Raw genomic sequence first — 14,756 nt, 5'->3', positions numbered from 1 at the left:
GTCCCATAGTGCTCAGAGCCATTTGAACCATTTGAACCATCTTGTAGTAACATCGGCAGAACATTACGTAGGAAATCAGCATACATTGCACCATTTAGATTGCCATCGATAAAATAGGGGTCTATTATCCTTCCTCCCATAATGCCGCACCGTACATTAACCCGCCAAGGTCGCTGATGTTCCACTTGTCGCAGCCATCGTGGATTTTCCGTTGCCCAAGAGTGCATATTATGCCGGTTTACGTTACCGCTCTTGGTGAATGACGCTTCGTCGCTACACAGAACGCGTGCAAAAATTCAGTCATTGTCCGGTAATTTCTCTTGTGCCCAGTGGCAGAACTGTACACGACGTTCAAAGTCGTCCCCATGCAATTCCTGGTGCATAGAAATATGGTACGGGTGCAGTCGATGTTGATGTAGCATTCTCAACACCGACGTTTTTGAGATTCCCGATTCTCGCGCAGTTTGTCTGCTAAAACACCTACTTGGGCATCATCATTCGTTGCAGGTCGTGGTTGACGTTTCACATGTGGCTGAACACTTCCTGTTTCCTTAAATAACGTAAATATCCGGCGAACGGTCCGGACACTTGGATGATGACGTCCAGGATACCGAGCATCACACATAGCACACGCCCCTTGGGCATTTTGATCACGATAGCCATACATCAACACGATATCGACCTTTTCCGCAATTGGTAAACGGTCCATTTTAACACGGGTAATGTATCACGAAGCAAATACCGTCCGTACTGGCGGAATGTTACGTGACACCACGTACTTACACGTTTGTGACTATTACAGCGCCATCTGTCACAATGCGAAAAAAATGGTCCGACTAATTCATATTTCTTTACGTACTACACGAATATGTAATAAAAAATGGGGGTTCCTATTTTAAAAAACGCAGCTGATATCCGTTTGACCTATGGTAGCGCCATCTAGCGGGACAACCATAGTGCCATCTGGTTTTCCCCTTCAAGCTAGACGAGTTTCGTTCTTTGTAGTTTTTCGTTGACGCTTATTTCGTGAGATATTTGGCCCGGTCACGATCAATGGACCACCCTATATATGGAAAATGGTCTATTTGGAGAAATCTGACAACACTGCATGACATCACGGGGTGAAAAATTCGTTGATGTCGTAGAAGGAGGTGGAGTGGGATCGCGGCATCCTTTGTGTCAGAATACCCAATATTTACCTGCTAACGTTCCATTTCCATACAAGGCTGCACTTCAGACTAATACTTTCTGAAGAGATTTCCTAATCTTTGAATTCATATTAGTGTTAACAAATCTCCCTTTTTTAGAAATGCTTTTTTTCCGACAGCCTGTCTGCTTTATATATCTTCCCTGTTTCGGCCATCATCAGTTATGTCACTACCCAAATATCAGAACATGTCTACCACTTTTAGTGTTTCACTTCCTAGTCTAATTCCCCCAGTATTGCCTGATATACACTCCTGGAAATGGAAAAAAGAACACATTGACACCGGTGTGTCAGACCCACCATACTTGCTCCGGACACTGCGAGAGGGCTGTACAAGCAATGATCACACGCACGGCACAGCGGACACACCAGGAACCGCGGTGTTGGCCGTCGAATGGCGCTAGCTGCGCAGCATTTGTGCACCGCCGCCGTCAGTGTCAGCCAGTTTGCCGTGGCATACGGAGCTCCATCGCAGTCTTTAACACTGGTAACATGCCGCGACAGCGTGGACGTGAACCGTATGTGCAGTTGACGGACTTTGAGCGAGGGCGTATAGTAGGCATGCGGGAGGCCGGGTGGACGTACCGCCGAATTGCTCAACACGTGGGGCGTGAGGTCTCCACAGTACATCGATGTTGTCGCCAGTGGCCGGCGGAAGGTGCACGTGCCCGTCGACCTGGGACCGGACCGCAGCGACGCACGGATGCACGCCAAGACCGTAGGATCCTACGCAGTGCCGTAGGGGACCGCACCGCCACTTCCCAGCAAATTAGGGACACTGTTGCTCCTGGGGTATCGGCGAGGACCATTCGCTACCGTCTCCATGAAGCTGGGCTACGGTCCCGCACACCGTTAGGCCGTCTTCCGCTCACGCCCCAACATCGTGCAGCCGGCCTCCAGTGGTGTCGCGACAGGCGTGAATGGAGGGACGAATGGAGACGTGTCGTCTTCAGCGATGAGAGTCGCTTCTGCCTTGGTGCCAATGATGGTCGTATGCGTGTTTGGCGCCGTGCAGGTGAGCGCCACAATCAGGACTGCATACGACCGAGGCACACAGGGCCAACACCCGGCATCATGGTGTGGGGAGCGATCTCCTACACTGGCCGTACACCACTGGTGATCGTCGAGGGGACACTGAATAGTGCACGGTACATCCAAACCGTCATCGAACCCATCGTTCTACCATTCCTAGACCGGCAAGGGAACTTGCTGTTCCAACAGGACAATGCACGTCCGCATGTATCCCGTGCCACCCAACGTGCTCTAGAAGGTGTACGTCAACTACCCTGGCCAGCAAGATCTCCGGATCTGTCCCCCATTGAGCATGTTTGGGACTGGATGAAGCGTCGTCTCACGCGGTCTGCACGTCCAGCACGAACGCTGGTCCAACTGAGGCGCCAGGTGGAAATGGCATGGCAAGCCGTTCCACAGGACTACATCCAGCATCTCTACGATCGTCTCCATGGGAGAATAGCAGCCTGCATTGCTGCGAAAGGTGGATATACACTGTACTAGTGCCGACATTGTGCATGCTCTGTTGCCTGTGTCTATGTACCTGTGGTTCTGTCAGTGTGATCATGTGATGTATCTGACCCCAGGAATGTGTCAATAAAGTTTCCCCTTCCTGGGACAATGCATTCACGGTGTTCTTATTTCAATTTCCAGGAGTGTAGTTCGATTACATTCTATTACCCTTATTTTACTTTTGTTGATGTTCAAGTGCACTACCAAGTTTTATGCTATCTGCGGAAGAAATACAGTGTACTTGTCAAAACTCCAAATTTGTATTTCTTCTCCCTGAATTTTAATTCTTTTTCCAAATTTCTCCTTGGTTTCCATTACTGCTTGCTCATTGCATAGAGTGTATAACATCAAGGATAGGCTACTCTGCGCCTCACTACGTTTTCACCTGTTGCTTCCCTCACATGTCTTTTGACTCTTATAACTGCTTTCAGGTTTCTGTGTCAGTTGTAAATAACCTTTCGCTCCTGTATTTTGTCCCTGATATCTGTAATATTTCAAAGTATGTAATACAGTCTGCATCGTCAAAAGCTTTTTCTAAATTTGTAAACGTTATACATGTAAATCAGCCTTTCTGCAGCCTATGTACTAAGTTAACACATAAGGCCAGTATTTCCTCGTGTGCTCCTACATATATCCTGAACCCAAAATGATTTTCCCTGAGGTCGGCTTCTATTTTTTTCCATTCTCCTGTAAATAAATCGTGTCACTATTTTGTAACCATGACTTATTAAACTGATGGTTCGTGTTATTCACACCTGTCATCGCCTGCCTTCTTTGAAAATGGAATTCTTCAAATCTTAGGGTTTTTCGCCTGCCTCATATATCTAGCATATCAGATGGAACAGTTTTGTCATGGATCTCAACATTTATGAGGGAATGTGGTATACTCCAGGGGCCTTGTTTCTACTTAGCTCTTTCAGCACTCTGTAAAATTCTTCTCCCAGTATTATATCCACAGTCTCATCTCCATCTACCTCATCTTCTCTTTCTATAATATTATCCTCAAGTTTATTTCCCTTACATAGATATTCAAAATATTCCTTCCAATATTCATATTTCCCTTTTTGCTCAGTAATGGCATGATATTCGTACAGCTCCTTCTCTTTTCTCTAAAGATCTCTCCATTTTTCCTGTAGGTCGGCATGTAACTTTCCCTTAGTCATGCATGCTTCTATAGCCTTGCATTTGTCCTCTAGGCATTCTTGCTTAGCCATTTATCAGTTTCCGCCAATCTCATTTTTAGCCGCCTGTATTCCCTTTCGCGAGCTTCATCTTCTGCATTTCTTTATTTTCTCCTTTCAGGTTAAATTCATTACCTCTTGTGACAACCACAGATTTCTACTGGGCCTTTTTACCTATTTCATCCTCTGCTGCCTTTACTGTGTCATCTCTCAAAGCTACCCATTCGTCCTCTACTGCTTTCATCTCCCTTGTTTCGGTCAGTCGTTGCCTAACGCACCCTCTGGAACTCTCAACAACCTCTGGTTCTCGCAGCTTATCCAGCTCTCATCTTCTTAATATCCCATCTTTTTACAATACCTCCAGTTTTGATATATGGTTCACAATTAATAATTACGTTATGAGTCCACATCTGCCTCTGCAGTGTGTTACAATTTAAAAATTCTGTTCCGAAATCTCTCTAATGCCGTTATACGAGGGTTGGTACTTAAAGAATATCACTCTCGTCCGGAACAGGCCATGAAGGCCCAACCGTACCGACCGGCCGCCGTGTGATCCTCAGCCCACAGGCATCACTGGGTGCCGGTATGGAGGAGCATGTGGTCAGCACACCGCTCTCTCGGCCGTATGTCAGTTTCCGGGACGGGGGCCGCTGCTTCTCAATCAAGTGGCTCCTCAGTTTGCCTCACAAGGGCTGAGTGCATCCCGCTTACCAACAGCGCTCGGCGGACCGGATGGTCACCCATCCAAGTGCTAGCACAGCCCGACAGCGCTTAACTTCGGTGATCTGACGGGAACCGGTGTTACCACTGCGGCAAGGCCGTTGGCTAACTTAAATAATGGCAACTATTTATTCACAACCGATACAAAAGAGTTACATGTTTTCACCTGTTACTGTCCTTCAAAGTAGTCACCAGCGTTATGTAGAACCTGTTGCCAGCGATGTGGAATGCGTAGTATACCGTTAGCAGAGCCTGTTATGTTTATGGTGCGAATGGAGCGGTCTAAAGTCATGGTGATTCTCGTGTACGACTGTGATGGTGTTATCCTAACACATTACGTTCCTACACGTGAGACCGACAATGCACAGTATTACTGTTCGTTTTTGGAGCATCATCTGGGACCAGCTTTGCGAAAGAAGCGGCGACACTTTCTGCACAATCCACCCATCATGTTGTACGATAATACGCGGGTGCATACAGCGCAAATTGTGGTTGCTCTGTTTGGCCGATGGGACTGGGAAGTACTGTACCACACACCATACTCCCCGGACTTAAGTCCTTGTGACTTTCATTTGATTCCGAAGATGAAGAAACCACTTCGTGGCATTCGCTTCAGAACTGTTCCAGAGATTCGACAGGTAGTAGACAGCTCCATTCCCACCATCAACAGAACAGGCTGTGCTAACGGTATACTACGACTTACACAACGGTGTCAACGGGTTCCACACAACGCTGGTGACTACTTCGAAGGGCAGTAACAGTTGAAAACATGTAACTCTTTTGCATCGGTTGTGAATAAGTTCCAACCTTCGTATAATCAATTTGATTCCTTATAGTATCTCAAGGTCTCTTCCACATGTATAGCCTTATTCCACGAGTCTTAAACCAAATATTAGAAATAATTAAATTATGTGCAAAATTACACTCTTCCTTTTCCTGCTACCGAATTTCAGTCAACCATCACAATTACATTATCGTCTTGCTTAGCTGTCTGAATGATTTCCTTCATCTCACCATGCATTCTTTCAATTTCTTCATCATCTGTAGAGCTAGCTTAGAAACTTGTACTACTGTGGTGAGTTTGGTCTCGTGTCTGTCTTAGACACGATATTGTGTTCACTATGCTCTTCATATAAGCTTATCCGCCAGCCTATTTTCTTATTCATTATTAGACCTACTTCTGCATTATGCCCATTTGATTTTGTATTGATAGTCCTATAATTACTTGGCTGAAGTCCTGTTCTTCCAGCCACTACACTTCGCTAATCTCCATTATATCTAACTTCAATCTGTCCATTTCCATTTTTCAATTCTGTAAGGTACCTACTCAATTAAAGGATATAACATTCCTCCCTATGAGTCATAGACTGCCTCCTACGCTTTTCCTGGTGATGAAACCCTACTGAGTGATTTCCATCTGGAGATCCACGTGGATGTTTTTTTATCTCCAGAACATTTTACCCAACAGGTTGGAATCGTCATTAAGCCATATATTAGAGTTGTATGCTCTCGGGGAAAGAAATAATGTCTATAGTTCCCCCTTTTTTTCAGCCGTCTGCAATACCAGCACAGCAAGGCCATGTTGGCTGATGTTACAAGGCCATGTCAGTCAATCACCCAGACTGTTGCTGGCGGCAACTACTGAAGAGGCTCTTTCCCTCTTCAGGAATCATATATTTGTGTGGCCTCTCAACAGATACACCTCCGTTGTGGTTGCACCTATGGTAAGGCTACCTGTTATCACTGAGGTACAAGAGCAACACCACTTCGGCAAACTCATGGGGAGAAATGTCCGCCCTGATAGTTGAATGGTCAGCGTGACGGAATGCCGTCCTAAGGGGCCCGGGTTCGAATCCCGGCCGGCTCGGGGATTATCTCCGCACGGGGACTGGGTGTTGTGTAGTCCTAATCACCATCATTGCATCCCCATCAGGCGCGCACGTCGTCCAACGTGGCGTCGAATGTAATAAGACCTCCACCAAGGCGGCCGGACCTGCCCCGTGAGGGGCCTCCCGGCCAATGACGCCAAACCTCTCATTTCCATATCCATTGGGTGAAATTTTAACTGTCACATCAAAAGATACCTTTACGTAATTAACTGTTTGTTTGTTTGCAGGTTTGGCCCTACATTTTAGCAGTACTAGCATACACTGAAATCTTTGTGCAACAGTACTGTGGCACACCGCTAGCGGAGCTAGTGCCTTTGTATTTTTGCTCATCTAGAGGCGCGCTGCAGTACGGTGGCGGAAGGACTTCGTTTTGCACCAGTAATGCAGAAATGTACTTCCAAACAAACATACAAACCATTAAAAATGTAACATTATTTTTTCGAGGCGATAATTGAAACTTTATGACTACCTGCTCTAATATGAAGTCGTGTGTCATGAATGGGTGGAAGATCCTGAATGACAGATTCGGCCGCCTAATTGGAAAAATTTTCCCTATTCTTGACGTCCACAGACACCTTTGCTTCTTGAAGTACGACAGCTGAGTTCAAATCAAATGGCTCTGAGCACTATGGTAACTTCTGAGGTCATCAGTCCCCTAGAACTTAGAACTACTTAAACCTAACTAACCTAAGGACATCACACACATCCATGCCCGAGGCAGGATTCGAACCTGCGACCGTAGCGGACAGCTGAGTGCCTCAGTCTATCTGCTAAGTGTAGGTGACTGTAATGGGTGTTAGTGTAATGTCATATTTGTGACGGGTCAGATGAGAGAAGAGGGAGGGGGCAAACCGGTGCCGGCAAATTGCCTTCTCCTCTCGAAAGGTACCGAGAAAGCCGCCGAGCTTAAAGGTCCCATCCAAAGCACGAATCACCGTCAACAGTGTTGGATGCCCACATATCCTGAGGCTCTGTGGAGAGGCCTAGAATTTAACTGAGGACATTAGTGCAAAGACTGGTGATCAGGGACTTTACGCCACCACCTCTCCTGTCCCCTCTACCGTAAAGGTAAATGGAATATTGCCAACAACACGTGGAGTATTCGGACTGTCGCCCACCCAAGTACTGGCCACGTCCGAAGGTACTAACTTCGGCGACCTGATGGCAGCACAGCCATTCACGCTTCTCATCTTAGGTCTGTACTAAAGATGTAAAACACCATGTAACGTAGGCCGTCACGTGAAATGCCCAGCTTTTCTGACAACAGTTTTTTTATACGATCATTTTAAGCATTCTTCTTTGCCAATTTCTTTGTTGCCATTGTATTAACAATAATAACTAACAAATTTTAAAACAATAGTAATGTCCATCTAAGCAGCGCCGCAGCGGAATTTAAAGGCGGCCCTGGTAGTTGCCATGGAGAGTGTAGAATCGGAAACGATTCAGTTAACCGCACTAGATGCTCAGCCGTGACCTGTAACTTCCCGGAAGGTCTGAGTTCCTCTTGCCTCCACTTCACAACAGATAGTCGCCACAAGCCGTCCGCTGTAGCCGACCGGTTCTAGGCGCTTCAGTCTGGAACCACGTGGCTGCTACGGTCGAATGTTGGACTCCTGCCTCGGGCATGGATGTGTGTGAAGTCCTTAGGTTGGTTAGGTTTAAGTAGTTCTAAGTCCGGGGGACTGATGACCTCAGATGTTAAGTCCCATAGTGCTCAGAGCCATTTGAACCATTTTTGAGTCGCCACAACGCGACGGCTCAAGCGGCAGCAGGCAGTCAGCCGAATCGACTCATTCGCCTCTCCGAACGCAGCAGCGCAGCTTCTTTGAAACATATTTCTTCGAGCTGCTGTCAGATACGTTTTCGTGGCATTACTCGCTTAAAAAACCGAACGAGTCCTGCGATATCGTGGCCAAAGACACTAATAGCTAGGTCATAACCACCTATGGCAAGCTAACTTACACCAACAAGCGACAAACGTCGGCAACCCCTGCAATCAGCAATGTTGACTGGATATGCCAGCTGCTATTAAAGCCGACCAACAGGCTAAAGCAGGGAAACCGACGAACTCGCACACTGACGCACAAACAAATCGCCAACATTACACTACTCTGTGCATCTGATTTATGACGTCAGCCAGCGGAAGCCGCGAGTAACAGCACCGCACAACGTCAAAAGTATCGACATGCATGATACCCACTACTAACAAAGCCTCCGCTTGCATGACCTGTCGCAGGCAACAAGACCCGACCTAACTATCGTAGAAGATTTTTCCCCTTGGCTCTTGCCTTGGCACTTTTCTTCCTCAGCCCTTCAAACCGCTACCCATCGTTCTCGACTTTCGACCCAATCTATGTCCAGATGAGCGAGTATTAATGGTTAACCTTAACCAGACGTACGCAAACATCGCAGTATCCACATCCTGCGACACTTCACTTTAGTGAAAACTATCCCTTATGCAGAGATGGCAGTAGACTTTTTGAGTTGGGCATCACGCCGGTGTGGGCGTGGAGGGGCTCCACCTCTATTAAAACAAAAAACTGTGATATCGGAGCCGCACAGAACCGGAACGTAACCGGCGAGTAAGCACCCTGGACAAATAATTAGCGAACACCGAGGGCTTCTCACTAAATTCGCTCAACACCGCCTCTACCCTTCATACCGGCCTCAGTCCGATGTTAAAGAGAGCCCTTATGTTTCTTCAGGCGTTTCTATATGTATTTATTTATTACTGCTTACCATCTCGACACTCACCACGTGGAATCTAATGCCCGACGTATTTGAACATAGCTACAGAAAGATATATAGCACTGAGACCAAACATCAACTTTCTGATTTGCAATGTAGCTGAAGCATTTACAAATGGTTCAAATGGGTCTAAGCGCTATGGGACTTAACATCTAAGGTCATTAATCCCCTTAGACTTAGAACTGCTTAAACCTAACTAACCTAAGGACATCATACACATCCATGCCCGAGGCAGGATTCGAACCTGCGACCGTAGCGGACTGAAGCCCATAGAACCGCTCGGCCACAGCGGCCGGCGATGCATTTACAATAACTGGTGAAATTAAATACAGGGCCAAATGAAACTATATATGATTTCAGACACCTTTTTAAGGTTCAACATCTGTGATGAATATATGCAGACTGAAGCATCTGATGAAAATTTGTAGCAAGGCCACGACTCGAACCCAGGTCACCCGCTCACTAGGCAGATGCGCTAAGCCGTGCGCCACCCTGGCACAGAGGCTTTGCACAACTGCCACTGACTACCCAAGCTTGCCTCCTTCCTCAGTCCAAATAACCATTCACGTCTCTGGCCACTTGAGCTGTTGTGCTATTCCAGCACAGTTGGAGAGCCCCTGAAATGCTGTTTGAGATTAGGGGAAGCACATTACTCAACATTTCACCGCGAGTAATAGTCGCTGGAGATCTGAACGCAAAACACCCAGAATGGAATTCACGCATACGATATCCCAACGGCAAAAAACTGTACGAACATTCGCTAGGCGGAAACTACATTATACTAGCGCCGACTGAACCGACGCACATTCCCTATCAGAGGGGACACAGGCCAGACGTGATAGACATGGCCCTCATCAAGGGCATTACAGCGACACTCAACGTTGCCGTTGAAAACGATCTGCCCTCAAACCACCAACCTGTAATACTATACATTGAGGAAATACTGCAGCACACGGAACAACGCAAGATGTTGGACTATGGGCGTGCGAATTGGACATTGTTCAAGCAAACGCTTGATAGCCACATCCCACCTATACACAAAATTAACGAAACAGGACAAATTGACGAGGCAGTAGAAACCCTCACTAACGCCGTCCGGGACGCAATGGCAGGCACCATACCTGATCGCACCTCACAACAACGCAGTGCGGCCCTGCCCCAGGAAATCCTCGGCCTAATCTCAATGAGGAATCGGCTCAGGAGACAATGGCAGCGCACCAGGCGTCCGTACTTCAAACGGCACATTAACAGACTACAGGGCATCATACACGATAAAATACAAACACATAGAACACAACAGTGGAATCAAAAACTCGAAGGGCTGGACACCGCACGACCTGGCGTGTGGCAACTAGCCCGACACTTCACCAGGGAGAAAATATACACCCCAACGCTTCAAGGGCCTGACGGACCTGCATACTCAGCGGAAGAGAAAGCAGAACTAATGGCTCGAACACTCGCAGCGTCATTCACACCGAACCTGGTACCATCAGATCGAGTGTTCACACTTGCTACTGACCAAGAGGTTACACGCATTCTAGCCCAACCATCGCGCGACGACATTCGACATGATAGCACAGCCGAAGTCTCCTGGGCTATAATGCATTCCGCTGCTAGGAAAGCCCCTGGTCATGATGGCATTCAAAACCATGTCCTCCAGGAGTTCACGGATAAAGCAACTGAGTACCTAACACACATAACGAATACCATACTAAAACGCCAACACTTCCCCGCCTTTTGGAAGACGGCCAAGGTCCTGATGTTCAGGAAGCCGGGGAAAGACCACAGCCTCCCACAAAATTACCGACCCATCAGCCTTCTGAGCTCGCTCAGTAAGATTGTTGAGAAGGTGATTCTCAAACGCATCACTAGGCACTGCATAACAAATGACATCCTGAGACCGGATCAATTCGGCTTCAGGAATCACCACTCCACAACACAACAACTCCTACGGGTCGTTGAACATATAACACATGGCTTCAACAGAAACAAAGCTACAGGGGCAGTGTTCCTGGACATCGAAAAGGCTTTCGACCGTCTATGGCACAACGACCTCATCCGCAAACTCAGTGACGCGGGATTCCCCGACGGGCTGCTGCGTCTAATACACTCATACCTCGCAGACAGGAGTTTCAACACTGACGTGCAAGGAAAACAATCAACACGACACGGTATACACGCGGGAGTACCCCAGGGAAGCATCCTAGGGCCCCTACTGTTTAACCTCTACATAAACGATCTCCCAACCACACACAACACAATGATGGCAATCTACGCGGATGACACAGCCATCCTTGCGCAAGATTGGAAACCATCAAACATTACGTCACGCCTACAGACTGCACTCAGAGTGGCCGAGCCTTGGTTGGAGAAATGGCGTGTTAGAGTAAACGTCGACAAGTGCGAAGCCGTTCTGTTCACTAGAAGACCGAAGCAACTGCGCAAACACCGCTACTGCAGACCAATAACTCTACATGTACGCCCAATACGTTTCCGCGAGAAAGTCAAATACCTCGGTGTCTGGCTGGACCGAAAATTACTCTGGGGGGACCACATACAACACATGACCAACCGAGCTAGCGCGAGGCTCAAACAGCTCTATCCTATGCTCAACAGGCGTGGCACACTGAACAGAAGGGTGTCGAGGTCCATGTACATGACACTTATCCGACCCCTGATGACGTACGCAGCTCCTGTCTGGGGATACGCAGCGCCTACACGCCTGCGCCGTCTGCAGCTCATACAAACAAAGTACTCAAAATCATAAGCAATGCTCCACGATACACACGCATTGCGGATCTTCACCGGGAATACCGACTTGAGACTCTCACGGAGGTAATCCACAAACTCACCACAAGACTATACAGAAACTCCAGACATTCGCAGAACCCGTTTATTTTGAATCTGGGGAACTACGACCACAACCATAGATGGAAACATAAAAGACCAAAAGACACACTTGTAAGGACATAACATCTATGGCCAAGCATACGCAAATATAACGGCACAGGCGAGCCCCTGTTAATCAGACGCCATTACTGGATATCCAGCTGAAATACACTGCCGAATAACTGGCACCACACAGGGAAGCCTTACCGTACACTGCATGCAAACAAGCTCCACACATCCCCCACACAGTGAGATGATCTATGGCCGATCTCCCACTACTGTATAACGATCTTGATTGTTCCAGTAATGTAGCAGCTGCAGCAACTGGGACACATCGCCATCGCTTGTCACGGTAATGATGCATGATCCCTATACTAACAAATCCAACCTTGCATGAGCTATCGCAGCTAGTAAGCCACTACTGCTCTTACTACCCATCCCACTATCGCAGAGGTTTTTTCCCCACGGCAAGAGCCATGGCACTTTTTTCCCTCTGCTCTTCAAATCGCTACCCTCACTCGCGTTTCGTTTACTATCTATCACCTGATGGACCGTGTTAATGCGTAGCCTTACCCAGACGCACGGACAACATCACAGCCCAGCATCCTGTGATACACTTACTAGACAACTAACATGTTTACGGAGGTGACAGTCACCACGTTGGTGCGGGCGTGGAGGGGCCCCATCTCTAGCTAGAGGGGGAGTACGTGTGAATGGCTGACGTGTGAATGGGAATTTAGATTAGGAGAGAGGTGTGCTAGGGCAGATCGCGCAGTTGTGCAACGTTACTGTGCCAGGGTGGCGTACTGGTTAGCACATCTGTCTAGTGAGCTGGAGACCTGGGTTCGAGTCCTGGCCTTGGTATAAATTTTCATTTGACACTTCAGTCTGCGTATACAAATAAATTTAGGCAAAAATAAATACATAAATATAACTTATAAAGGGCTTGTAAACAAAGTATCCTATAGCACTGATTAAAACTAGAAGAAAAGCTCCCATAATGATATACCTGGAAACCAATACCTGTGGAGATATGAGGCACTTTACCTGTGACGAGTAACGTGTATTACTTATTGGTGTAGGTCGTCTTACTGTTGCAGTACTCTGTGCATGCTCTGGCACATGTGTAAACTAAACTCCTCCCGAAGAGGCCATGAAGGCCCAACGGTACCGACCGTTAGCCGTGTTATTCTAAGCCCATAGGCGTCGCTGGATCCCGATATGGAGGGGCATGTGGTCAGCCACTCCTCTCTCGGCTGTATGTCAGTTGCCGAGACCGCAGCCGATACTTCTCAATCAAGTAGCTCTTCAGTTTGCCTCACAAGGCTTGAGTGCACCCCGCTTTGCCGCAACAGCGCTCGGCAGACTGGATGGTGGTCACCCATCCAGCCCGACAGCGCTTGACTTCGGTGCTCTGACGGGAACCGGTGTTACCACTGCGGCAAGGCCTGGCAAATGTCGGCAGATGCAAACCCTCGACTAGTCATGGAGGCCATGGATTAGGATCGATTCAGTATCAATGTACTGGCAGCAATAGTCAGTAATAGACTCATGGGTCCATACACTTTACCAAAGAGATTAATAGGTCCTGTGTATCACAGATTTCTGCGTGATGAATTACAGCACGACTAGAGAACGTTACCCTTGCGGAAGGCCAAGTACTGCAGTTTACACGGAATGAGGTTCTACCTCATTTTCTACAGACCGCGCGACAGTGCTTCACTGTAACATTCTGTGGGCGATTGATTGGATGAGGAGGTCCTGTAGGATGGTTTCGCTATTCACTGGAGCTGAATCCATTCAACTTATTGCTATGAAAACACTGAAAGGTACTGGTTTTCGCCAGCACTTCGAGAATATGCAGACATTACTGGTGGATGTGACCAATGCATGTGATGCTTTCCAAATGGAGCCAGGTGTATTTGATAGAGAGTGTGTGTGATTCAGTGCAAAGAAGAGCTGAAGGATGTGTCAGGATGGGTGGTAACAACATGCAGAACTGCCTAGTGTCTTCTTCTATGTAACAGACAAATGGGAATGATAGGACAGTTTGGCTCATGTCTTAAAATGTATTGCTTTCCAGATATACCATAACAAGAAATAGTTATGAGCAATATTACCTCCTGTAGGAATACCTGACACATTTTTTGAACAGCGTTTATGTAAAAGAAAACCTTTAACCATCACATTAAATATTATGATTACGTACACTACGATAACATGAATTGGCTTACTGGCAGCTTCTAATCTTAACCACTGGCTCCCTCACGGTTGAGGACGTATACCCTCAAAGAAGCCCCAATTACAGACTTCCATGCCTATGATTTATTCTAGCATTCCGTGTGCCTATAAGAGTGACTGCTCATTTGCAGTGTCCAGACTTGCTAGCCATCAAATGGACTCAGCACTCATCCTCTGTGTACCATAGTGAAAGGTAGATCGTAACAGAGATCTGCCACCTCTATATAGAATAAAAAACTGATTTTCAGAGTCAAACGTAAGTGCACTGTCGGAAAAAATTATTAACCCCTTTTAGAGGTTTCCAGTTCACTCAGGATTTATTGTTGCAACAGTGTATAATGAATACATGAAATGATT

The 14,756-nt window shown here is 47.2% G+C and overlaps 1 pseudogene; it reads right to left on the bottom strand.

Moving 5' to 3' along the window:
• Window positions 1–4,620: 4,620 nt before the first annotated feature.
• Window positions 4,621–4,738, bottom strand: LOC124546119 (annotated as a pseudogene).
• Window positions 4,739–14,756: the final 10,018 nt, after the last annotated feature.

Source organism: Schistocerca americana, chromosome 8, assembly GCF_021461395.2.
Source record: "Schistocerca americana isolate TAMUIC-IGC-003095 chromosome 8, iqSchAmer2.1, whole genome shotgun sequence".
Lineage (NCBI taxonomy): Eukaryota > Metazoa > Arthropoda > Insecta > Orthoptera > Acrididae > Schistocerca > Schistocerca americana.
Note: the sequence above shows the minus strand (reverse complement) of the source record. Positions and strands in the feature narration are given on the sequence as shown.